The sequence below is a fragment of the Schistocerca cancellata genome, chromosome 9 (assembly GCF_023864275.1).
Source record: "Schistocerca cancellata isolate TAMUIC-IGC-003103 chromosome 9, iqSchCanc2.1, whole genome shotgun sequence".
Lineage (NCBI taxonomy): Eukaryota > Metazoa > Arthropoda > Insecta > Orthoptera > Acrididae > Schistocerca > Schistocerca cancellata.
The window spans coordinates 348435217-348463032 of record NC_064634.1 but is presented as its reverse complement, the minus strand read 5'-3'; positions in this window follow the sequence as shown (position 1 = coordinate 348463032).

Genomic DNA, 27816 nt, shown 5'->3' with positions numbered 1-27816 from the left:
CTGTAGAATGACATAATTTACAAGTCACAAATCTTCCAGTGTCGGATTAATCTCTCGTAATCTTGAATGTCGAATCCGGAGAATTTAAAGACTAACTTGGAACGGAGCTACAGAGACTTGATGGCAGCAATGAGTGAGCTGCAGACGATGACTAACATAGACGCTGGCTGACCGCTGAGCGCGGCTACGAACTGTAGACTGGCACAACTGCAAAAAAAAATGGCTCTGAGCACTATGGGACTGAACATCTGTGGTCATCAGTCCCCTAGAACTTAGAACTACTTAAACCTAACTAACCTAAGGACATCACACACATCCATGCCCGAGGCAGGATTCGAACCTGCGACCGTAGCAGTCGCGCGCACAACTGCACTACTCTCCTGCTGCACATGAAGTGGCCTAGCGGCGCCTCGCGGCGAGAATAAGTACTGCGACTGGCTGTGTACGCTTTGACTAACACAGCTGTTCTTCTGTTCCGTTTATCGAGAGAACGCATCCGGCTGATCGATCTCTCAGACGGCGGTGTGGTTGTATGACTGACGACATCACAGTAACTGATGTTCGTCTAGTGTTATGTGCTCTCTGCAAAGTATCGAGCTCTCATAATTAAAATTTTGCAACACATCTGTTACGCGGGGTTAAAGCGACCGGTGGGTCTACATCTTGCGGCAAGCGAACAGAATTCGTCGCGCTGAACGCTAGGCGCGTCTGACCTCACGGGTACACATACTCCTGAGAGCCACATGGACCTTCGCCGAGGTGGCGTGGACATCGCTGAGAGCGCCGGCGGTGTGGGTCGGCAGCGACCTTTCGCCGGCGTGTCGGCACGGTGGGCGGCGCCGGTCGCCGGTCGCCGGTCGCCGGCCGTTGAGCCACGCTGCATGCCGCCCTGCGCGGCCCACGCGCGCCTGCCTTCCCGCGACCCGGCGTCGCCCACGCCCGCTCGACGGCCGGACGCGGTTCGCCGTTCGCTTAGCGGGAGCCGTGAGAAGCAGAATTACGTCTACTTAGAGCCGAGCGCTGGCGGGATCACAGCTGGAGTTTACGTTAAATTCGAAGCGTAAATAGCTCATCCCTAGCTCATACACTGACGGAAAAATATCACTGCACCTGGAAAGACGACGTCGATTTTGATCCGACGACCGCGTATGCCACCTGGGAAGTAGTAGATGTACCGATAATGGTTTCAACGTCGTCCGCCAGCAGATGGCGTATTGGCATAGCTACCAGGCCACCATCTGCGTCTTTTCTTTAATAGAGAATGCTCGCAGCCGAAAGGCTCAGTGTGGAGCAAGCGTGTGAAGCGAGCAGACGACTATGGCACGGAGACGCACACGTGCTTCTTACAGCCAAGTGAGTGGGATTGAAAAGGGTCAAGTTGTGGCCTCTAGAGTGGTGGTATGATCCTTTCGGAGAACCCGCAGTTGTACGTGCTGCGTCAGTTGTGCAACGATGCTGTTATCAGTGGTGACGTGTACTTGCTCACACTCGGAGACGACGTTCAAATGGCTCTGAGCACTATGGGACTCAACTGCTGTGGTCATAAGTCCCCTAGAACGTAGAACTAATTAAACCTAACTAACCTAAGGACAGCACACAACACCCAGCCATCACGAGGCAGAGAAAATCCCTGACCCCGCCGGGAATCGAACCCGGGAACCTGGGCGTGGGAAGCGAGAACGCTACCGCACGACCACGAGATGCTATCCCAGGACGGTATTCGCCATCTAGACTATTCACTCGACGCCATAATCAGCGTTTGTGTTGCCGTACTAATGTGGGCGTTACAGCATAGGCAAGTCAAAACCGCTTGTCCTATCGATCTGTAAATGTGATCATTTCATGTATTCAATATGCACTGTTGTTACAATAAATCTTTTGACTGAATTGTAAACATCTGACTGGGTCTGCAAATTTTTTTTCCAACAGTGTACTTACCGATAATCGCGTGCTCAGCGAATACTCCCATGTGACTCAAAATTAGGGTGAATAGAAACAAAATGGGGGGAACAGAAAAGAAACTTCCAAGGAAGTTCTGTGCTTTCGTATCCGAAGACAAATGAGGACGTAATTCAAAGATCATGTTTGTGTAGATTGATAGTGAACCTATCTAACAGCGAAATTATAAATTCCAAATCTGACAAATAAGAAACATCCGATGTGGTGTTGAATTTGCTTACTTCAAAATTTGTAAGTACCAATCTACATTGTGTTTCTTCACTTTAAGTACATGAAAAGCAGATAAGTTATCTTGCTTCATTAACTGAAAGTTCAGTTTCAAAGTTTACGTTAATCTGACTAGTGTTCCGGTTAATTGCAAATATAGAATTGTGTTTTCCGAATTTATGGGGTGAATAGAAACAGTAATCGTTGTGCTCCTTCAAAAGAAGACAAAGAGTTTGACGGAAGTGATCCACCTGGCACTGTTCTCAACCCAGCCTAATGACGTCTTATACGAGCACTGATATTTCGACAGCTGCACACTACGTACTTTTGAAGGCACAGATGACCACTAGTGCCTCGAAAACGACAGATTGTGCACCTGTCGGAATATCAGTGTTGTCGAAGACGTCACCCGGCTGCATTTCCGCTAGTTTGTTGAACATTTTATACGCCGCGAGAAGCTCAGGTTTCACAAGATAGATACTATTTCCCTGGATTTCATGGGTTCAACCATGTACCATGAAACTACTACTAAGCAGCATACGCAACATACAGAGTTCCCTCTATTATTATAAACTCTGTGTTTGTCTCGATGCAGCGTAACTGAAGGTGCGCAAATACCCGGATTTTATTCATCCAGTTTTTGAGAGTGAGAGCACTTAGGGACTTACTACAAACTTTACATGTAATTTCAAGCCTTTATGAAACTTATTATCGCTGACACCCCCTCCTCTCACCTCCATCTGATGGAAGTAAAAAAGTGTATCGCGTACTATAGTCTCACTGTTCATGCAGTAAAACTGCCGCATCAGACATGACGTTTCAATTTATTACTTCTTTACTACGAAATATATTCGCGGCATATTTTTCAGACAGTATCAACATACACTACTTAATGTACTTGTTAAAATGTATCATTGAGTGACAACTAGTTTATGAGATATGACGTAATAAACATTAACAGGCATGAAAAATTAGCTTTTGCTAAAAAAAATTGGTCTACAAATTACCCACACTATGTTCATACTGACAGTACTTACCGACTTCCAACAAACTTTAAGCGTAATTTCAAATCCTATCTCGCTTACATGCTTAACGTCAAATATATGTCATATAAACTGATTTGTAAAGTAACCAGACGTTTGAAGCTGTTGTATCCATGTGAGAGTCTGGTGTATACTGATATCTGACGAACAGATCACAGTACAATTATACTGGATGGAAGTAACATCCGGTATGCCCGAAGGAGGCCCAATAGGACCTCTAATGTTTGCAGTACACATAAACGATTGATCAGATATGATCAGGGACTCCGCAATTTTTTGCGCTGGCGATATTGATACAGCCGGCTGGTGTGGCCGAGCGGTTCTAGGCCCTTCAGTCTGGAACCGAGCGACCGCTACGGTCGCAGGTTCGAATCCTGCCTCGGGCATGGAAGTGTGTGATGTCCTTAGGTTAGTTAGGTTTAAGTAGTTCTAAGTTCTAGGGGACTGATGACCTCAGATGTTAGGTCCCATAGTGCTCAGAGCCATTTGAACCACTTGATATGGATACAGAAGGAAAATAGTGTCATTACACGATCGTAATGAAGTACAAAACGACTTGCACAGAAAGACACTTTGTGTAATAATGGCAGTTCTCTTTAAATTTGGGTAACTCTGAGGTGACATATATAACAAGAGGAAAGATCCGTGTCTGATTAAAAGATCAATGTTGAACATCGTATAAGTTTTTAGGGGTCATCTAAGAATAGACACAGGGGGGAGGGATGGACAAAAATACGTGAACACGAAAACCACGTCATATTATCATGCCTAATACGGTGTACGAAAACCGTTGGAATTGTAAACAGCTTCAAGACGTCTGAGAATGGATAAATACATAACCTGTATGGTTTCGAAGGAAACAGCCAAATAGTGGCAAGATCAGGTAACGACGATGGAGTCGATAGCTATCACTCAGCCTTATTTCCAAAGTAGACCTCTCCATAATATTGATATTTGGCCAGGAAGATGCGACGGTTCATCCCCGTGCTCATAAAACCAGTCTTGGACGATGCGAGCTCTGTATGTAGGGAGACTGTCGTCATAGAACACAGTATCATATTTAGGGAACAAATGTCGTACCATGGAATGGAACTGGTCAGCCAGAATGGTGACATAATACCTGATAATAATGCGAACTTGGAGAGTAAACATGGAGCCAATGAAATACCACGATGTGGTTGCCCAAATCATCACCGAATCCCCGCCATCTTTCACTCTTGGGACGCGAATGCGACAAGAAGTTGCGAAGAGTTTGAAACAAGATTCGTCCGACAAAATGGAGTTCTTCCATTGCTCCATAGTCCAGTTTTGATGGCTTCGGCACCACGTTTTCCTGTTACGGACATTTGCAGCGCTATTGAATGATTTCATATTTCAGCTCACGCTGCAATTTCCAGCCTATGATGCTTCCCTTGTTGGTGGTGATGGGGTTCGGGAGTACGACAACCACTTGCGCAGCGACTTTTGTAGCTGTCATTTTCTTATTTTTCGTCACAATCCTCTTCAGTGAGCGTCTGACACGACCACCGTTCACACACTTCCGTCCGCGTTGTGACCTAGCGCATTATGTTTTCCCCGCTTTCCCTGTATGTGGTACAGATCTTCGACACGGCGCCTCTTGAGACACGAAACACTTGGCTGGGTAAGTACCTATCATACGAACGCCAACTATCTGTCCACGTTCGAATTCTCTTTGCTCCTACATAATGCCTCATAACTACACAGAACAAGGTTCTGACCATGTGTGACACTAGTAATGTCCTTAGTTCATTCCGCACTATGCAGTCATCGCATACAACAGTACAACGTGGTGGCTTGGCAAGCTTCTGCATTTATGTTGAAACAATTTCTCGCGTTGTTCCCTTATTTTTGTGCATCCTAGGTATGATATGGAACGAGCACATAAAATAGTTACTAGAGAAGGAGGACGGAAAACTTTGATCTGTTGGAAGAATTCTAACTCGCGGTGCATCCATAAATGAGACCGCATAGGCCTACGAGACACGTGTGCCGCTAGTACCAGAGTATTATGCCCCTTGTTTTCAGTCAGTATCAAGCAGTTATTACAACATATATCCAACGGATTCAGAGATCGTAACACTTCAATCACGCCAGTATAGGCCATACGAAAATGTAACAGAAGAGAAATTAAATGAGAATCCATGGAAAAAACACAATTAATTTCTCACGAAAGCGTGCTGGATAAATCTGGAGATGATGTATTCGCAAAAGGCTGTGCGACCCTTACACAGCCATCAATGTATGTCTCACTTAAGCGGTCAGACTATCGATGGTGTTGGGTAATAATATAGTTCAGTTTGCTGACCGTTGGCTCCAGACAGCGCAGCGATATTGCGAAAACTTTGTGTCAAATCTTGGACGTGCAAACATGGCGGATACGGACACCAGCTATTATTTGACTCTTGGGCTGGCTTTGCGATCGTGTAAGGAAAAGAGAAAGCGTGAATCGATGGAGGAGTGGTACTTGAAGACAGAAAGATTGACGCGTGAAAATTTGCAAAAAGACTTGAAAACATACGAGCCAAATGATCATCGGAACTTTCTGAGCTTCGCTCATTTCATGTACTTTTGCAATGCTTACACCTACAGCTCTGATTACTTCTGCGTAATAGTTATTTATTTAGATTTAGTTCTAAAAGTGAAAGAAGTGCAGTTTTTTGTTGAAACTGCGTTAAAGAAGTCTTTTTCGTACACAAAATTCACTTCATCAAAACAGCAAAACTTTCTGTCCAATAGCTCGTCAGCATCAGGTCCGACATTCGATGCACTAGTAATTGTTTTCTGTTCTATCCTACGAACTCTCAGAAGTGAATTTAATTGCCTTATTAATTGAAATTTATCTGCTCCTGAGCACATTACGCTGTATTTCGACAACAGATGGTTCCATTACTTCGTTTGCTTCTGTCGATTATTATACTCTTTTCACTAAAAACACCACAAGAGTGGTAAACCCTGCACACGATTCTAAGGTGAAAGTGCGTTCCACTGATATCGAAGCCATTTTCACTTCGCAACACAGCCAATCGCACAGAATAACAGTTTATCTAACGAGACTGAGCTGACAAAGACATACAATATTAGAGACTGTAAAGCCTCAGCACTTCGCGTGATAAAAATCAAATTTCAGTACGTCCGTCAATATATTCATACATGTTACAAAATATAGCCGAGAATTCGAGCGTTGCCCGAGTGTTTATCTAAAGCTGCGGTCGAGACTTCTTATGTGTGGAATTTATTTTTGACTTTTAATGCATCTTTATATGCAACGTTTGAAGTAATATAACTGGGGACTTGAACGAAGAGCTTCTCTGCTTCACTAACGTGGCAGAGAGCCACATAGAGTTGGCCATGGGAAAGCAACTGATACTATGCAACTTAATCGCTTTTCTGCTTCTCTCTATCTGAGTGAATCTTCCTAAAACTGTGTATCAGGACTTTTCAAAAATGATTACCAAACAAAATAATTCCTAACTCAAACTAGTATACTGTGAAAAACTCTGACTATAATGAATTATATAAAGACCTATACGATTTGCACTATACTGTCTACAGACTGAAGCTAATTGTTTCTATAAAAATGCAATGATACCCTGAATGTTATATGACTTCTGAAATAAATACGTAACTGAACATACAAAGAAATTCCTGACCCTAAACTGTATTTTCACTTACCTTGTGTATTTGTACAAATACAAGTGAAATGCGTTAAATGTTTGTGAAGTATACGTGACATGTGCATACGTGGGGAAGCTATCGGGTAAGAAGCTCCTTCTAACCCCAGCATCGATTTCAACTGAGCTTTGTACAGTACTACTTACTACCTAGAAAGAAATACTTTGGGGTTAAGAACCAACAGCTCAGTAGTGGCGTATGTGTGATAACGTGGAGAGAGAAGAGGTATGAGGAGATGGACAAAGAGATAGGAGGGGCAAATGAGCAGAAAAGGACGAGGAGGAGATAGAAGAGAGAAGGAGATGTACAGTGAGAGGGAAGATATGAAATAGGGAGAAGGAGGAGATGGACAGAGAGGGAAAGGAGTAGATGGGCAGAGGACAGAGAAAGGGAAGAGCAGGAGATGGACAGAGAAAGGAAAGAGCAAGAGATGGACAGAGAGAGAGTAAGAGGAGAAGATGGACAGAGAGAGGAGGAGGAGGAGGAGGAGGAGGAGGAGGAGATGAACACAGAGAGAGGGAGGATGAGATGAAAAAAGAGAGAGGAGGGAGAAATTTACAGGGAATGGGAAGAGAAGAGTGTGTATGGAGAAGGGGAGATAAGGAGACAGACAGAGAAAGGAAACAGGAGGAGGTTGACACAGAGAGAGGAGAAGAGCAGACTGGCAGAGACAGGGGGAGAAGGAGATGGACAGAGAGACGGGGTGGAAGGAGATAGACTAACGGCAGATTGGAATAAATACATAACTGGTGTAACACGTCCGTATTTTATATATATCCCGCTCGATCGGGATCTAATAGCAGCCCAAATGAATAATTAATTAATGTGACCGTGTACCTAATGGGGCTGGCAATTGGAATGGACCGATACGGTCCATTTTGTCCTCAAATGCTGCAATAATGAAATGTCTGGTAACAAGAAGAACACCGACACAGCTCCACTTAATCAGGAACCTATATTCATCTCAAAAACACAAAAAGAAGGAGACAGCCACTGCCTTCGTCATACACTTTTAATAACGGCTAATCTCAGCACAGGCTTGTTCGTTATTCATATTCGTCACACGCTGATACAATCACTGCAATCCAACACTGCAATCCAAATGATGCCGGCGCGGTAGACGCGAAATCTCAAATATCGGCACAGAAATATCACTGATCACTCTCATAATTATACTTTATCACTTTCCCATATTATTCTAACACAAAGGGGTTAAACCGCGGCCACTCCCTTTTTCGGTAAACCTCGCATTACAACAACTGCTGGCTTCTGCACAGCTCGGCCCGCCACACGGGAACTACTCACTCAACTACTGACTCAACTCTCGCAACACGACACACTAATCGATAGTTCCCCTGTCGACCTGTGCCGAGTGCAAACCTACAGTAAGGGCCTACGGACCCCTTACACTGGGCAACGCCGTGTACTCACATAGTTGAACAGTACATTGGAGAACCTTATCCACAGACAATTAAATTTCACAATATGAAATACTGCACTCTATTAGTGGCAGTCTACTTGTCGCTTTAGAGATCATGAGAACAGGATGAGAGAGAGAGAGAGAGAGGTGCATACCAGGGCATTCACACCACGCGAGATGGCGCAGTGGTCCGGACACTGGATTCCCATTTGCGAGAAAGACGATTCAAACACACGTCCGGCAATTTTATGTTTTCTGTGATTTCCCTAAATCGCTTCAGGTAAATGCAGCGACGTCTCCTCTGAAGAGGGCAACGCCAATTTCTTTGCCCATCCTTTCGTAATCCGAGTTTGTGTTCGGTCTCTGACGACCGCGCAGTCGACGTGACGTTAAATTCTAATTTTCCTTCCTTTTGGAGGCATTTCTTCTTCGCCCAATACAAGAATGAAGTAGGAAAGAAAACTGTTAATATTGGTTAGACATACCCTCCGCCATGTACTGTTCAGTGGCTTACGGAGTTTATTTGTAGATGCTGATGTGGAGGAGATAGGAAGTGCATTTCGTGGAGTGTGTCATAGAGCAAATACGTGGCTGATAGTAATGTTACCATCGTGTCTGATATTCTGTATGGAGAAGAATGTCGTGTCCAGAATGAATCTTCCGCTTTCCAGCAGAACGTGCGCTGCCTTAAATGTTCGTGGTGGAACCTAACTTTAGCGCGCAATACTCTTAACTGCTGAGCTATCCAGTCACGATTCATCCACTCGAGAGCGCGGCTGGTACAGATTTTTTATCTGCTAGGATATCTGAAAATCTAGGACGCTCTCCTGCAGAATATTTACGATTACAGTTGCGAACAAAGTTTAATTGGAACGATCACACGCTAATGTCGAGAGAATGACGAACCAAAGATAGCGTTATATTGGTAGGACGCATAGATGATGCAAAGACCCGCTGAAAGGACGTCCGACACTACTCTTCACCGCCATTTTATGGAGTGATTTTGCGTGTCATGCGACCCTTAACAGATAGGATTGACAGGCGACATCGAATAACTTCGAACAAGGTCAGCTCGTGTTGTTGTAACGCAAAACAGCGTAGAGAGTGTCACGGGTATGACACGAGAGCTGGGGTCGCACTCATTAAAACAATGGCGTTTCTCGTTGCGGCGAGATATTTTCACGAAATTTTAATGGGAAAATACTTTGTTGACGCCCACCTCTATAGAGAGAAATGATCGCCAGAGCTCACACTAAAAGATTTAGGTTTCCATTTTTCCCGTTAGCTGTTCGAGAGCGGAATGGTAGAGAACGTGGTCCTGTAAACCCTCTGACAGGCACTTTGGTGCTATTTAAAAATGGACACAAATACTCTTAACCGCAAAAGTATTTGTTTTTATTGTAACCGGTTTCGGTCGGTTATTCATAATTCTTAGACCTTCATACCATGATGGTAGGCGGTAGCGGGTTTGTGACGCCAGGAACGTTTACTGCTCATGCTTACCGTCATGGTATGAGGGTCTGACGATGGTGAAAAAACTGACTAAAATATTTTTGCGGTCGAGACTGTTTGCATCCATTTTTAAAGTGCTTTTTGTCAGACCGCTGTTCTAGTGGTGTCACCGCCAGACACCACACTTGCTAGGTGGTAGCCTTTAAATCGGCCGCGGTCCGTTAGTATACGTCGGACCCGCGTGTCGCCACTATCAGTGATTGCAGACCGAACGCCGCCACACGGCAGGTCTAGAGAGACTTCCTAGCACTCGCCCCAGTTTTACAACCGACTTTGCTAGCGATGGTTCACTGACAAAATACTCTCTCATTTGCCGAGACGATAGTTAGCATAGCCTTCAGCTACGTCATTTGCTACGACCTAGCAAGGCGCCATTACCAGTTACTATTGATACTGTGAATAATGTACCGTCAAGAGCGACGTTCACCATTAATAGATTAAAGTTAAGTATTCCACCAGCTACGTCCGTTTTTTCCAAATTCTAATTTGCTTGTTCTGTTCCAGACCTCACGCCAGCCTGCGTGAGCTAAAACGCGTGCCTTTCGGCTTCCTCTAGTAACACGGTGTTGGCTCTCCTGCCAACCACAACAGTTCTCAACGAGAAATGTTCTCAAAAATTACTTAGGTGTGAATTGCAGAGTAATCTTGTAGATGGAGGGTGTAGGTTTAGATTAATAAAACATTCTTTCAGTAAATAATGCCCTGGGCTGTGTCTGGGTCATTTCTCCGCAAGGTATTTCGTGGCAGGTAATTAGCCCGTTAAAGTATGCAGCAGATCTTCTGTGATGTTTGGAAGGTAGGAGGCGTAGTACTAGCGAAAGTGAAGAGGAACGGTCAAGGACGTGGCGTTGTGGGTGCGAGCAGAACGATACAGAATAAAGTAAAGGCAAACCAAGCACTTTTGCGGATGGGCCTGAAGTTATAGAGTATGAAATCAAACGTGTAGCAGATGTGAGGCTTAAGGTTCAAATGGCTCTGAGCACTATGGGACTTAACTTCTGAGGTCATCAGTCCCCTAGAACTTAGAACTACTTAAACCTAACTAACCTAAGGACATCACACACATCCATGCCCGAGGCAGGATTCGAACCTGCGACCGTAGCGGTCGCGCGGTTCCAGACTGTAGCGCCTAGAATCGCTCGGCCTCTCCGGCCAGTGAAGCTTAAGGCTTTCTCTCAAAATACCACGAGCCGCTCTCGTACTAGTAATTTTAGAAACACGCTTATATTGGCTCAAAACTACCTCATATCCTGAGCACGAAGTGGGACAGTGAGAAGAATCATACGTCATGTATACTACACGCAAACGATTAGTAATTTTAGGAAAAATAGAGGAATATTAGGATTTATTGTCCTTTCGACTACAAGGCCATCATAGACGGAGCACAATATCGGATTAGGAGGTTAGTGGGGAAGGGAATTCATCCTGCCGTTTCAGAGGAACTATCCCGGTATTCATTTTCAGCGGTTTGAGGAAGTCAGGGGAATACAACACATGAATGGTTAGAGGGATGACCTGAAGCGTTTTGCACAAGGCCTGTACACCCGAGGGAGAAGCAATAATTGAAAAACAGTATTCTACATCCTCAGGTCTTCCTGCTGAAAACACTTGAACAGGAATCCACATGTAAGTTTTCTTAAACGCCTGAAGGATGTAGGTTTTGCATTACAGATAATAGCAGACTTCGGAGAAGAACATTCCAAGAATTCCACTCCCTTTTTCTATTTTCGCTCACAAACGTCTTATGACGCATATTATGATGTAGCTCTTCGTTGAGAAAGAAAGTGTTGCATCGTACACTTACCACCTAATGAGGGTAATATATGGCGTAAGGTAGTGCGGGAACAAAAAAAAAAAACCCTCCCAAATGTTCCCAATTGTGACTCCCTCTGCCCTACGATTAAATCATCTGTAGCCGGTTGAAAAGTTCTTGATTGCATGGCTCATTACTCGAACACTTCGTTCTACTTAGAGAATGAAAAGTATGATCCTGTTTTCGTGGTCTCTTACCACGTACAGCAGTTTTTAGGATTCCGTACCTCAGTTGGTAAAAACGAAACCCTTATCACATTGTTGTCCGTATGCCTGTCTAATTCTTGTAAACCCTTTTTTCCAGAAACGGGTAGACTCATCAAGTATAAATTTACGTCCCAGACCAAGGCCCACGGTCCCTTCACTGTGTACAAAACCGCAGCTTCAAAGCCAATGCGGTCAAAAAATACTGCCATTTATGTCACATATTTTGATACTAGCAAATTCACTAATCAAAACCTGTAGGGTACGTCCCGTTCGTCTGGAATCATGAAATTTGGCAAAATGAAGGTTTCACAATGTAACCAAAGGAAACATTCCCAAAACTGTGAATTTGTTATTATTTTGATATTTCTTTTCTGACTCTCTGACTGTCTGTTCGACCGTCCGTTAAGACCTCTTTTTCTCAGGAACTAGTAGACGTTCAAGTTGAAATTTATGTCACATACAACATACCCAATGCAGTCAAAAGATACGGTCATTTATGTCAGATATTTTGATACTCGGAAACTCACTCATCAAACCCTGTAATGCACTTACTGTTGGCCTAGAATCATGAAATTCAGCAAGAATCAAGGTTTCACTGTAGAAATGAAGTAAAAGTTCCGAAAATTGGTAATTCGTAAATGAATCACACGAAAAATATTTCTTTTGCCATTTTTTATCCGACGTTAAACTTGAAACTAAGATTATTATAATAATCATTAGTTGTGCATTCAAGCTGACTGGGTTGCAATGGTAAAAGTCAAACATCACGCAAGGAATGTCTATATTGGTCATATGCTCACATTAGGCAAGGAACGACTTTGTTTCGAAATTTATCGTGTATGACTGTATGTCACCTTTATTTTATTGAAATTGAAACATTCTCGAAAATACTGGGATCCCTTGGTTCGATATCTTGCCAGTATCAATAACAGGCAATTATGATAGAGATTCTCGATTCCCACAATTAAAGAACTGTCTATGTATATAATTAAGTGTTTACTCAATCTTCAGTGCGCGAGCCCTACTAGCACTTGGCCAACATTCATTTTTTCTAGATGCGAAGATTACGTTTATAGATGTATCAGCTCTGCAATGGTTCACAAGAATCACCACACAATTTTTCATTACAGTAAGCGGGAAGAAGCTTCAGAAAAATCAGGTAAAATAATACATTTTTGGTCCCTGGTTACGGAACGGTAGTCGTATATCACGCCACGTAAACGTTGCCAAAGGAAATATGCATGGGGCGTGTGGGAATCACGTTCCTTCCTTCTTTCTACAGGGAACTCGTGTGAACTGTAAAATTCTTTTGGCAGCTACGCCCACTCGAAGGGAAGGAATCCATTATCTACAGCCGACGACAAATATTTATTCGTTCATATTCCAACACCCAAAGCGGAGCTGCAGAAATCTCCCTGAAGACCGGTTTCAGCAGTATATCTGCGGGAAGACTGAGTAAATTCTGCGCAAAACTTGCTCGGCACGAACTCCCACTCTGGGGATAGAAAATACGTTATTTCCAGCGTGGAGGAATATTTATGAGCCTGTATACAACGGCCGACCTGCCGCGTTTCCGATGTGAAAGACGAACACATGCTTGCAACTGCAGGGAAAAGAAGCAGAATGCCGTGTCTAGTTGTCGTACCGCGTTAGTAATGAACGTCTGAAGCGTATAGGTACATCCACGTAACACCCTGACTGCCAGCTGAAGTACAGCTGCTATTTGCTCCTTTCCGTGGAGTGATAAAACATTTCTCAATTGATGATTCTCAGTGTGAACCTGCTTAGCGTATCCTTTACCGAAATTCTTTTTCTTCTTCACCAGCAGGTTTACGCACTACGTCTCTTCAAACTTCACATTTTTCAGGCCATCTTTTTCCCTCTTCCAACGTTTCCTTTTCTTGAGGGCAATTGACAATGTTGACAATGACTTCCATAATTTAATATGTTGCCTCCATTCGTCCCCATATTCTTCCACTTTATCTTTTAAGTTAAATGTTTGTAATTTTTCTCGTATATTCTGATTTCTTCTTGAGGAACATTTGACAGATCTTAAAAATCTCATTGCAGCCGACTGTATGTTAGTTCTTTCATTTTTCTAAATTTAGAATTTGATATTTTTCCAAGATTCACAGCCATAGAGCAAGCCAGGTGCAGCCATTGTTTTGTAAAACTTAAATTTTGTGTATTTTCTCGTATTTTTCTGTGTGATTTTATTTAAAGTACAACAGTTGTGTGAAAATTACGAGGATTGGAACTGTAATAGTGGATACTAATTATTTGCAGCTCGAACAAAATAGATACGTGTTTCAAAGTATTACTGACCTTTTGAGTAGTCACCAGCATTGTGTATAACCCGTTCTCAGCGATGTGGAAGTCGTAGGATACTCTTGGCAGGCACATCAGTCAAACAAATCAGTAACAGCTTGCACTGTGCGTGCTTGAGCATTGTCCTGCAAAATGATGGTCAGGTCCTGCAGAAAGTGGCATCACTTCTGTCTCTATGCTGTTCATTTTTGGAACACAACCAACGTCCAGCTTAGAGACAGAATTTATGAAACTTCCTGCATGACCTGACCATCATTTTGCGGGACAATGCTCAAGCACGTACAGTACAATCTGTTACTGATTTGCATGACTGATGGAGGTGCGAAGTGCTATACCTCCTACTGCACTCTCCTGACTTAAGCCCTCGTAATTTCAACTCGATTTCTAAACTGAAGGAAACACTTCACGGTATTCGCTTCAGAACTGCTACAAATTCGTCGGGCAATAGAGCGCGCCGCTCGCACGGTCAACACAACTAGCACTGCTAAGAGTATCCTACGACTTCCACATCGCAGGCAGCGGGTTATACACAATGCTGGTGACTACTCTGAAGGTCAGTGAAACTTTCAAACAAATGGCTCTGAGCACTATGGGACTTAACATCTGCGGTCATCAGTCCTCCAGAACTTAGAACTACTTAAACCTAACTAACCTAAGGACATCACACACATCCATGCCCGAGGCAGGATTCGAACCTGCGACCGTAGCGGTCGCGCGGTTCCAGACTGAAGCGCCTAGAACCGCTCGGCCACACCGGCCGGCAAACTTTCAAACACGTATCAATTTTGTACGAGCTGTAAATAGATAGTATCCACTATTAAAGTTCCAACCCTCGTATTAATTCTGTTCTGTACATGGTTATCTATATTTGAGATCATAGCCTGAAAATCTGAGACTGGAGATCTGTTCCAGGACCGCATCTTAACTGAAAATTTCCGATCGGACTGGATGTTTTCCGTAATGAGCCATATCTTTAGTTTTAGCGGTCGATATTTTCAGACTGTAATATCTATGTTTGCTTTCTTATTCTGTATGAAGACTATATTATCTGCATATACACTGATGGGAAGAAATGCACTACCTTGAAGGACCGCGTTCATTGGCATATGTGTATACTGAGGGGTTGTAGTGTAAGTGATTCATATGTCACGGTCATCGGAGATCAGATGAAGTTCAGGAGGCCTGTCTGTGCACCCTCTGTTTTGACTATGGAGGCAGTAACTGTTCAAAATGGTTCAAATAGCTCTAAGCACTATGGGACTTAACATCTGTGGTCATCAGTCCCCTAGACTTAGAACTACTTAAACCTAACTAACCTAAGGACGTCACACACATCGATACCCGAGGCAGGATTCGAACCTGCGACCGTAGCAGCAGCGTGATTCCGGACTGAAGTGCCTAGAGCCACTCAGCCACAGCGGCCGGACGCAGTAACTGTACTGAGTCAGATGTGACAAATGTTTCCGACATTTATTCTAGGATACAGCCATGCTGTACGTACTCTTACTGAACAGTTTCAAGTATCTGAACGTGGTTGCATTGTGGGTCTGTGGGAAGCTGAACTGACATATGGATGGACTGCTGCACATGTTGGGTGCAGTGTTTCGCTGGTGCATCGCTGCTTTCCACAGTGGTATGAGTGACATTTGCACACTTCTAGACCAGGTCCAGAACGTCCGCTCAGTACTGGAGCACGTCAAGATCGACGCATCGTGCGTGCAGCGGTGGTCGACCGAACATCATTCAGGGACGAAAACCTGGCAGACGTCTGCTTCCAACAGGACTGAGATCACTTGTGCCTCTGGCCTGGATACCACTGACATCACGGCACCGGCAAGTACCACTACTCTTGTGTCGCGAAACAGTGGACTGGAGAGTGGGATTGCACTGTTCCGTCGTCAGCGATGAGAGCAGGTTCCATCTGTATACATGTGATGGACTACACATGTATGGTGTAGAGCTACCTGGTGCGCCGCTTGTTCCAGGGGCGATTCGCCCATGGCACACACGTACGATCCCATGCTTCTTGATGTTTGGGGATCATCAGTTGCAACTGGCGATCATATTCGGTGCTCCTGTCGGGAAAGTTAATCAGTGCCCGCTATATTTCATAGTATGTTAACCTTGTGCTACTGCCATTTCTTCGACGCCAAGGTACTTGCTTCTTCAGCAAGACAATACACGCCCACATACCGCGGCTGCAACGCAACGTGCTCTTCGTGATGTAGAACAACTGCCATGGCCAGCAAGAGCACCAGGTCTCTCGCCACCGCCGGCGGTGGTGGCCGTGCGGTTCTAGGCGCTGCAGTCCGGAGCCGCGGGACTGCTGCGGTCGCAGGTTCGCATCCTGCCTCGGGCATGGATGTGTGTGATGTCCTTAGGTTAGTTAGGTTTAAGTAGTTCTAAGTTCTAGGGGACTGATGACCTAAGATGTTAAGTCCCATAGTGCTCAGAGCCATTTGAACCATTTTCTCTCGCCAGCTGAACACATGAATCGGGAACACACGTTCTCTAGAGCCTACAAGAACCACTGCCGAACTCCAACAAAAGCTGCAAGATGCTTTCGCTACTCTATCCCAGGATCCCATTCGGTACCACTACTTTTTTTTTTTTGCATCCGAGAATACGCGCCAGAGGCACCGTTCACTGTGATGTGGGTTTCTTTTGGTCTTGATTTGTTATCACGTAATTCTAGAATGATTAACACACTGTCACCTCAGTTTTCAATCAAACGACCTTGTCCTTGAGGGTGCTGAAATTTTTCCCAGCTGTGTAGCACAGCGTTCACATGGTATACTGTTTTCGGTTTTATACATTCATGTACTTAGTTCTAAGATTTTCTTCTGAGATCTTCAATATAGATTTTAAAGGGCGTCGGTGGCAACTACACTCCTGAAATTGAAATAAGAACACCGTGAATTCATTGTCCCAGGAAGGGGAAACTTTATTGACACATTCCTGGGGTCAGATACATCACATGATCACACTGACAGAACCACAGGCACATAGACACAGGCAACAGAGCATACACAATGTCGGCACTAGTACAGTGTATATCCACCTTTCGCAGCAATGCAGGCTGCTATTCTCCCATGGAGACGATCGTAGAGATGCTGGATGTAGTCCTGTGGAACGGCTTGCCATGCCATTTCCACCTGGCGCCTCAGTTGGACCAGCGTTCGTGCTGGACGTGCAGACCGCGTGAGACGACGCTTCATCCAGTCCCAAACATGCTGAATGGGGGACAGATCCGGAGATCTTGCTGGCCAGGGTAGTTGACTTACACCTTCTAGAGCACGTTGGGTGGCACGGGATACATGCGGACGTGCATTGTCCTGTTGGAACAGCAAGTTCCCTTGCCGGTCTAGGAATGGTAGAACGATGGGTTCGATGACGGTTTGGATGTACCGTGCACTATTCAGTGTCCCCTCGACGATCACCAGTGGTGTACGGCCAGTGTAGGAGATCGCTCCCCACACCATGATGCCGGGTGTTGGCCCTGTGTGCCTCGGTCGTATGTAGTCCTGATTGTGGCGCTCACCTGCACAGCGCCAAACACGCATACGACCATCATTGGCACCAAGGCAGAAGCGACTCTCATCGCTGAAGACGACACGTCTCCATTCGTCCCTCCATTCACGCCTGTCACGACACCACTGGAGGCGGGCTGCACGATGTTGGGGCGTGAGCGGAAGACGGCCTAACGGTGTGCGGGACCGTAGCCCAGCTTCATGGAGACGGTTACGAATGGTCCTCGCCGATACCCCAGGAGCAACAGTGTCCCTAATTTGCTGGGAAGTGGCGGTGCGGTCCCCTACGGCACTGCATAGGATCCTACGGTCTTGGCGTTCATCCGTGCGTCGCTGCGGTCCGGTCCCAGGTCGACGGGCACGTGCACCTTCCGCCGACCACTGGCGACAACATCGATGTACTGTGGAGACCTCACGCCCCACGTGTTGAGCAATTCGGCGGTACGTCCACCCGGCCTCCCGCATGCCCACTATACGCCCTCGCTCAAAGTCCGTCAGCTGCACATACGGTTCACGTCCACGCTGTCGCGGCATGCTACCAGTGTTAACGACTGCGATGGAGCTCCGTATGCCACGGCAAACTGGCTGACACTGACGGCGGCGGTGCACAAATGCTGCGCAGCTAGCGCCATTCGACGGCCAACACCGCGGTTCCTGGTGTGTCCGCTGTGCCGTGCGTGTGATCATTGCTTGTACAGCCCTCTCGCAGTGTCCGGAGCAAGTATGGTGGGTCTGACACACCGGTGTCAATGTGTTCTTTTTTCCATTTCCAGGAGTGTATATACTTCCCAGATAGCTCGATTTATTACTCTCTCTTCTACTTTTAAACCGCCTGTGTTTGTGGTTATTTGGCAACCTTAATATAAGTTTCTGATTGGCCGTGTAAGATATTTGGGATACCCTGTTCCTTCCATTTTCGGAAGTACATACATATTTAAATAATTGGAATACCATTCTTTTGCTTATTTACTGGTCTAGGACTATTTGTTCGTAGTCAACGATATGCAGTCCCACATGGTCTAGGAAACTGGTATCCGGAGAGGGGAAATCAGTAAGCGTAACTTCAGGTGAGCCCCAGGGCAGCGTAATAGGTCCTCTGCTTTTTACGATTTACATAAACGATCTGGTTGATGGTATGGACAGCGACATTAGACTGTTTGCCGATGATGCTGTAGTCTACAGAAAAGTAGTATCACACGAAAGTTGCGAACAAATCAATGAGGATTTGCAGAAAATAAATGCGTGGTGTAATGACTGGCAGTTCTCTCTCAATATTAGTAAGTGTAACCTACTGCGTATAGCAAGGCGAAAATCCCCATTAATGTAAGAGTAAAAAATAAATGCCCAATCTTTGGAAGCGGTAACGTCCGTCAAGTATCTGGGTGTGACTATTCGAAATGACCTCAAATGGAATGATCAGATTACACAAGTATCGGGTAAGGCGAACTCTAGATTGCGGTATATTTCTTGAATCCTGAAGCGATGCAGTCCTTGAACAAGGGAAATAGCTTCCAATACGTTAGTTCGTCCAGTCTTGTAGTATTGTTCGTCTGTATGGGACCCTTACGAGTTGGGTCTGATTCAAGAGATTGAGAGGATCCAAAGAAGAGCGGCAAGATTCATGACTGGCACAGTTAGCCATCGCGAGTGCGTTATAAATCTCATAGAAATTTTGAAGTGGGGCACAGTTGCAGATAAGCGGCGCGCTAAGCGGAAGGGGCTGCTCACTAAATTCCGAAATCCGATCTTCGCCGAGGATGTAAAGCATATGTTATGCATATGTTAAACCCGCGCAATGATCACCATTCAAAGATAAGGGAGGCGTTCAGACAGTCGTTTTTCCCTCGCGCGATCCGCGAGTGGAACACAGGGGGGGAAATATGACTTTGGTGCGAATTGTGCCCTCAGCCACACACCGCTTGGTGGCTAGCGGAGTATATATATAGATGTAGATGTAGAAGGTAAGCTTGTTTGGTGGCGCTAGACGGAGGTAGCCGGCTGCTAAGAGAAATTTTCATCTCCAATATTTAATCTGCACGGTTAGGAGAGAGAGCGGCGTAGAGCTCCTGATATCCAGACTTCGTCCTAATGTTGTTGTTGCTAGTGAGATCTAAGTATGTTACGTTGTTCAGTTTCAAGAAAGGTAGCCATCAGCGTACTTTCAAATCCACAACTTCCCTGGATGCACGCACCTTGTGCTCGTTGGTTTTCCAGACTGGCAGGACCACGGATCGATTTCTTTGTTTCAAGTGATTTATCTTTATAAATAATGAAAAACTCTGAGTAATGTTTGTTTATTATTGTTCATTATAGTAACAGTAAATCCTGCCTCTGGCTTAGCCGGTGTTGGAAACATTAAAAATGGAAAAATAAGAATCAGTGGCCTAACCAGCTCAACACTTTCAGAAACGATCCTAACGACAGCCCATCTTCAGCTGTGGATGCTCCTTCTATTGTGGCGGCTTGTGACGTCATTCCTATGACGTTAAACAAGTCCAACGTCAGACCTGCGACGTGTCATATGAGTCAAGTTGAAGTAAATATAATTTCAAGTTCTGGAGATGTCCAGAAAAAATGGTTCAAATGGCTCTGAGCACTATGGGACATAACATCTGAGGTCATCAGTCCCCTATATCTTAGAACTACTTAAACCTAACTAACCTAAAGACAACACACACATCCATGCCCGAGGCAGGATTCGAACCTGCGACCGTAGGAGTCGCTGGGTTCCGGACTGAAGGGCCTAGAATCGCTCGGTCACTGCGGCTGGCGCAGATGTCCAGTTGTGACTCCTTATGCCGGAAGTCTTCAGCCGTCATTGCTGATGATTTTTATTCAAAATTTACGAAGTGGCGTGGCTCGAACCCGGGGGCCAGGACTTTTTATTACTAGTCAAAGACGTTACCAATAAACTACGTTGGCACCTTGGCCGGACCGCACAAAAACAAATGTAAAACAATTAAAACAGACGATTTTAAAAATCAGTACAAAAAAGCTAAAATAAAATGCAAAGGAAACGTAATAGTGAAAGTTCTCGTATAACAAAGGATTCCTTTTGATCAGGGGACTACGAAACTGGAGTTCGTATAGGCAAAGTACAAGGGACTGTGAAGTGAAAACGAAACAGATGGAAGAAAGTGAATAAACTGCTTATTACTTCAGAAGTAATCGGCATAAGCGTTTAATACATTTATCCCTCCGTTAGACAAGACGCTCAGTGCCTTCATGGAAAAATGTTTGTGGTTGCCTACGAAACGTGATTGTACATAGGCGCGCAGCTGTCCGTCCGAGACAAATCGACTTCCTCGAAGATTTTTCCTCGGGGCTCTAAAAATATCTCAGCCGCTGCAGTCATCTGGTCATGGGTTGCCGAGAGATGGGCAAATCACCACCCGCCATGTACTGCGACTGATGATTCTGGTATGGACTTGAAGCTATAGGCAACGACGTGGTCCTGTATTGCCTCACTCATTGCTTCAGACTTTCAAAATGTTACTCCAGTCAACTTTATCAAAACCTTTTTCAGTTTGTTGACACAGAAGTATTGGCCCTGCAAGAATAGTTGATAATAGCCTTTTGAAGGAGGAAGGTAATAGAAATGGAAAAGAAAACAAAGAGTGTGGTTTCAAGCAGTATTCGACCAACTAGCCCTGGCGTTCTGTGCGGTTACAATCTATTCGAAAGAAGCGATTGCGGATCGCATTTAATAGATATAAATTTCATAATCATAATGGCGAAGTTTGAGAGGATGGTGAGTGACATAAAAGCCATTTTTCAAACTAACATATTTTGCTGAAGAACTATCGTAGTGATAATAATCAGCTCTATATATATGATCACATTAAAATAACTTTGTGACTGACATTTAAGGAAGTTCAGTGGTAGGGTCCAGTCGGCAGCCAGTCAAACACAGTTCATTTTTTCTCGAACGAAAGGTGCTCGCTTTGTTGCCTCCTCTGTAGGCGCACGTAGAGGCTTGTGAAGTGCGCCTCGGAAGAAGCCGGAAACAATGCACCCCACCAGTGCAATCTGTCTATCATAAACTTATATTATTAGGGGTATAAATAAAATAAGTGGTGACTTCAAAGTTCCTTGTAAAACTGCGTGATCGGGAGCTCGACGTTATCATGATTGTATGTTCTGCGCCGTGTTCGGTGTTTGAGTGGCTCCAGGTTTTCTACGAACTCTGCAGTCTTAAATGTCGCTGGAGATGCCAGTTTGACAGCTCCAAGTTGCATGTTTTTGCATCCAGACAGACTTGTTCTGTCGCTTTGCATCGGGTATATGATGATATTGACCAAATGTCAGCAATGCCAAATATATCAATCGACTGTTTGAAGTTCACAACTTAAAAGCTCTCTTTGATCACAGTTTTCTTCTTTTTTCCTTATTTTGTAGCAAAATAAAAGAAAAATTTATTTACAAATTTTAAATACTGACTTGCTACATCCTTCACTGTGACTGTCACATTTCATCACAATATAAAATTTTAAGGAAATAATAAACTGTGCAGTAAAATGTAGAGTAGGTGTGTAAATCCGCGCCGTTCTTCAGTAATTTGGCAACACTGCATCGAGAGCCTTCGTTTGTTTCGTTATTCAGTTCTCTTTCCTTAGTTTGGAGTTTGATTTTTGTAAACAGAGATATGTATGTTGTTAACAGCTCGTTGTGCCCAATATCAACACTAATCTAAATGGAGCGTCAATTCAAATAAAATGAACGTATCCGAAATATTTTACTCCTAGAGTTGAATCGTGGTTCTAGTGCTGAAGAAGCGACGAGACCAACTTGAGGTGTGTACAGGAGGGAAGCATTTGGTGAGATGATGGCACAAAAGTGGTTCCCTCGTTTCCGAGAAGGAATAGTCGACTTGTGTGATGAACCACATTCTGGAAGACTTTCATTTGTAAGGAGATTAGTTTATCACCCCTTCTTTAACTTTGTTACTTAGTATGTGAGTATCGAAATAATAATTACGCAACTTGCTCTGAGACCAAACGTCTACACTGTGAAAGGTCATAGAAACGGTCATGTGAGGCACAATGCCTCTCTTCAGGTATCTGCGAGGTAAATAATTTTAATTGCTAATTTCATTATTGAATAATTTTGTGAGTTGACCATCATCATTATCATCATCATCATCATCATCATCATTAGTGAAAGTTTCACATGACGTCAAGTTGGAGATACACAGGGCGTCCCTACTAAGGTTCATCTCAGTCCGGAACCGCGCTGCTGCTACGATCGCAGGTTCGAATCCTGCTTCGGGCACGGATGTGTGTGATGTCCTTAGTTTAGTCCGGTTTAAGTAGTTTAGGGGACTGATGACCTCAGAAGTTAAGTCCCATAGTGCTCTGAGCGATTTGAACCAATTAAGGTTCATCAGGCTCATTTGCTCTGGAGTTTCGGCAGATATTTGCAATTCCGTTTTTGCAGTGGGTAGCTGGAATCAGTCTAAAAAGATAGTGCTCTGCGGAGTCTTCCAAGCGACACTCATTGTCTACGGAAAGAGTCGGTACATTTCCCGTGTTTTTAAAGCGGAATTTTACGCACCCTGTCGATAAAGTTGTCCCAAATTAATCTAGTGCGATATTCGTTTCATCCATACGTAGTAACAGGGACAGTGAGAGACGAAGAATAACCAATACTCCAGTAGCAACTAAGCAGTCAGGGCGGAGAATGACGGTGCTATCGCCTCCAGAGTGCTGCTTGTTCTTTGTGTTTTACTGCCACTGTTAATACATACGGATGAAACGAATACAGCACCAGACTAATGTGGGACCACTCTATCGACGGAACACGTAAAATTCATCTTATAAACAATTTTGTTCGTAACGGGAATCAAACCGAGGCTTTTTGTCGACACTGGCAGTTGCGTGAAAGGTGTTCTTTTTTCGGGTGATATTGCAAATACCTGCGGAAACATCTGAAAAAATCGCCGGACGACTCTTAGCAGGGTCATTCGGTATATCAGCGACAACTATTACTTTAACACATTTTTTTAAATTTCTGTCTATAGTCGCACAATCATTATAAAAACAATTGCGGCTATGGACTGACATGCAAAATGTTATCATCATTGGTTATTCGTCGTCCACTGTTGGATAAAGACCACCTTTAGAATTTTTCACACATTCTAGCCTGCAGATAAATGAGCAGTTTTACTCCAACATGTTTTCCAATATATTCAGTTCACACCTCACTTGGGTAAATGTGGACACGTCATGGGGAACCCATCGGTACCGACCAATCCTCGCATCACCTTGCACCAACTTGGGTGCCGCCTCTGTTTTCACTTATGCCTTGGAATTAAGCAGCGAACGTCCTTGGTCCAACTAACACTCATTAGCTTGGTTACACGTTATCTTCATGTTTCGTTACGGAACTATTTATGTCTTCTCTTGAGTCTCTTTTATAACTCATTTGTTTATTTTCCTGCCTCTCCTAGTAATACGAAACACGCACCTCTCCTTTGCCCTCTGAACCACTCTGTCCTTGAAGGAGCTTATGATTAAAAGACCAATGTCTTTATGTACACTCCCATATCTCTGCTCATTACCTCACACTTGTTGCCTAAGAATACAGTAGTTACATTTTGATCACCAGTCTTACGAATGGCTCGATGCGAGCTTCTCTCCTGTGCCAGCCTCTTCAATTCGGAGTAGCATTTGCATTCTACGTCCTCAACTATCCGTTGGACGCATTCCAATCTCTATCTTTCCTAGCAAGTTTTAGCATCTGCAGCTTCCTCTAGTATCATGGATTATTGTCTGATGCTGTAACAGATGTGCTATTGTCCTGTCCTTTCTTCTTGTCAGTGTTTTTCCGTGTGTTCCTTTCTTTGCGATTCTGAAGAGAACCTTCCTATTCCTTACTGTATCAGGCCATGTGATTTTCAGCCTTCTTCTATAGTGTCACATCTCAGACACTTCAGTTCACTTCCCTTACGGCTTTCCCACAGCCCTTGATTCAATACCATACTACGCTGTGCTCCAAATGTACATTCTCAGAAATTTCTTCGTCAAATTATGTTCGATGCTCTATACTAATAGACTTCTTTTGGCCAGGGATGCCTTCTTTGCCTGCACTACCCTGCTTTCAATCGAAAGTTTGAGATTTTATCCAAATTTGACGAGACTAAATGTCTTACATAATGATATCGTCGCGTATTCGAGTGTAGAACAGTCCTCTTGGTATAGCATACGAGCGAGGAATATGTGACGGTAAACAAGATGACGAGGTTTGTCGTAATTTTGCAGCGCGCAGTGGACACTTGCGATAGGCCATGTGGCCGCCTGCCGAGTGCGGTCGGGTGCGTAGGTGCGTGGCAGGGCCAGCGTTTCAAAGGCTGGGGAGCAGGCGACGCGATTGTATTATTTGATAAGACGGAAGCGACCAGGCCGGGGCGGTCCGGACTTTTGAGAGCGCGGGGGAGTAATTGAGGCGCGCTGAATAGCGGCGGCTCGTGCCGTCAAATCCTCGGCCATTCACCGGCTGCCACTGGCTGGGGGCGACGCGAGATTCTGCCTGCTCACGCTGTCCGCACCCGCAGCCGCCCCCGCTCAAAAGGAACGCCGGCTGAGGTAAAACGAGTAGTTGCGAAAATGAGTTATGGATTACGGCAGCTCACCACGCGGTCCAGAGGCTCAAAGACGGAATGAAAGTGAAGCCAGCAGGACGCAGTTATTCGGCACTGCCCCCTCCACCCCCCCCCTCCCCGCCTCGTTAGCGGAAATACCTGCTGTCCGACGCGAGTGATTACAGAGGATCGGAACTGCCGGTGGAGGGGGTGTAACTGTAAATCTTAATTGACGCTTCTGAGCGAATATCTATGGCTAGCGTCCTTGCACTTCCTCGCTTCCTCCCAGGCCCCGTCCCGCGAGAAAAAAAAAAAAAAAAGGGTCTGAGCACTATGGGACTTAACATCTGAGGTCATCAGTCCCCTAGAACTTAGAACTACTTACACAACCTAAGGACACACACACATCCATGCCCGAGGCAGGATTCGAACCTGCGAACGTAGCGGTTGCGCGGTTCCAGACTGTAGCACCTAGAACCGCTCGGTCACTCCGGCTGACCCATCCCCCGTCGAAATCGAAGATTCGTCTGTTAGAGTTTGCGAGAAGGTGAACAACAGCAACCTAATGAAACACTAATTGTCTCGTGAGTAAATTAGTGACGGTTTTGGGACGCTAACAGCACGGGTTTACTAGGTGTTTGTTTCCAATAGCAACAGCGAGTCATCTCAGCTGTTCAGTATACAATTAAGCAGAAGCTTTCATCATTTCATTTATTGGTACTAATTCACGATGGACAGTTTCGTTTCACAAAAAGCACAACATAATGTTTTGAGGATGTCACCATCCTTCGGGATATTGCTTTTTTCTATGGGCTGAGCCGTTCTTTCCCCTTCCTTACGGTCAAGCAAAGGTCACATGAACGCAAAGACAAATTATTTGCTGGTTCTTGTTCGTGTTGTTTCAGACGTGTGGTTCCATGTAATCAATTTTAGAGCCCCACCCAACGAACACAAATCCTGCAGCCGAGCGACGTGGTGCAATGGTTAGCACACCACAGCCGGCCGGAGTGGCCGGGCGGTTCTAGGCGCTACAGTCTGGAGCCGCGCGACCTTTATGGTCGCAGGTTCGAATCCTGCATCGGGCGTGGATGTGTGTGATGTCCTTAGGTTAGGTAGGTTTAAGTAGTTCTAAGTTCTAGGGGACTGATGACCTCAGAAGTTAAGTACCATTGTGCTCAGAGCCATCTGAACCATTTTTAGCACACTAGACTCACGCGTTCGGAAGGACGACGGTCCAAACCCTGTCCGCCTATCCATGTTTAGCTTTTCCGTTATTTGCCTTAATCACTCCAGCCAAATTACGTGATAGTTCCTTCGAAAAGATCACAGCCGATTTTCTTACCCATCCTTTCGTAATCCGAGCTTGTTTTCCGTCTCCAATGACCTCGATGTCGAGGGGTGATAAACTAATCTCCTTCCAAATGAAAGTCTTCCAGAATGTGGTTCATCACACAAGTCGACTATTCCCTCTCGGAAACGAGGGAACCACTTTCGTGCCATTATCTCACCAAATGCTTCCCTCCTGTACACACCTCAAGTTGGTCTCGTCGCTTATTCAGCACTAGAACCACGATTCAACTCTAGGGGTAAAATATTTCGGATACGTTCATTTTACTTGAATTGACGCTCCATTTAGACTAGCGTTGATATTGGGCACAACGAGCTGTTAACAACATACATATCTCTGTTTACAAAAATCAAACTCCAAACTAAGGAAAACTGAATAACGAAACAAACGAAGACTCTCGATGCAGTGTTGCCAAATTACTGAAGAACGGCGCGGATTTACACACCTACTCAACATTTTACTGCACAGTTTATTATTTTCTTCAAATTTTATATTTTGATGAAATGCGACAGTCACAGTGAAGGATATAGCAAGTCAGTATTTAAAATTTGTAAATAAATTTTTCTTTTATTTTGCTACAAAATAAGGAAAAAAGAAGAAAACTGTGATCAAAGAGAGCTTTTAAGTTGCGAACTTCAAACAGTCGATCGATATATTTGCCATTGCTGACATTTTGTCAATATCATCACACACCCGATGCAAAGCGACAGAACAGGTCTGTCTGGATGCAAAAACATGCAACTTGGAGCCGTCAAACTGGCATCTCCAGCGACATTTAAGACTGCAGAGTCGGTAGAAAACCTGGAGCCACTCAAACACTCGAACACGGCGCAGAACATACAATCATGAATGATAACGTCGAGCTCCCGATCATGCAATTTTACAAGGAACTTTGTTGTCACTCGAAACAAGAAGCCACTCGTACGCCTTAAGCCAGACCATCTATTAATCTTTGTAGTCACTAAGGTGGTTTTCGGTATTTATTTTGTGTGCCCGACAAAGCTGTCTTGCCTGACTCGATATCTGTGTAATTCTTTTATAGCAAATGCAGTAGGACAATGAAAAACAAAACAAAACGCCTAAAAATTAGTGGTAAACCAATACGTTGTATTAGAGTCGCTGACGATTTCACTTGAAATTCATATCTACACGAACCAGCATATCGTAATAACACATTA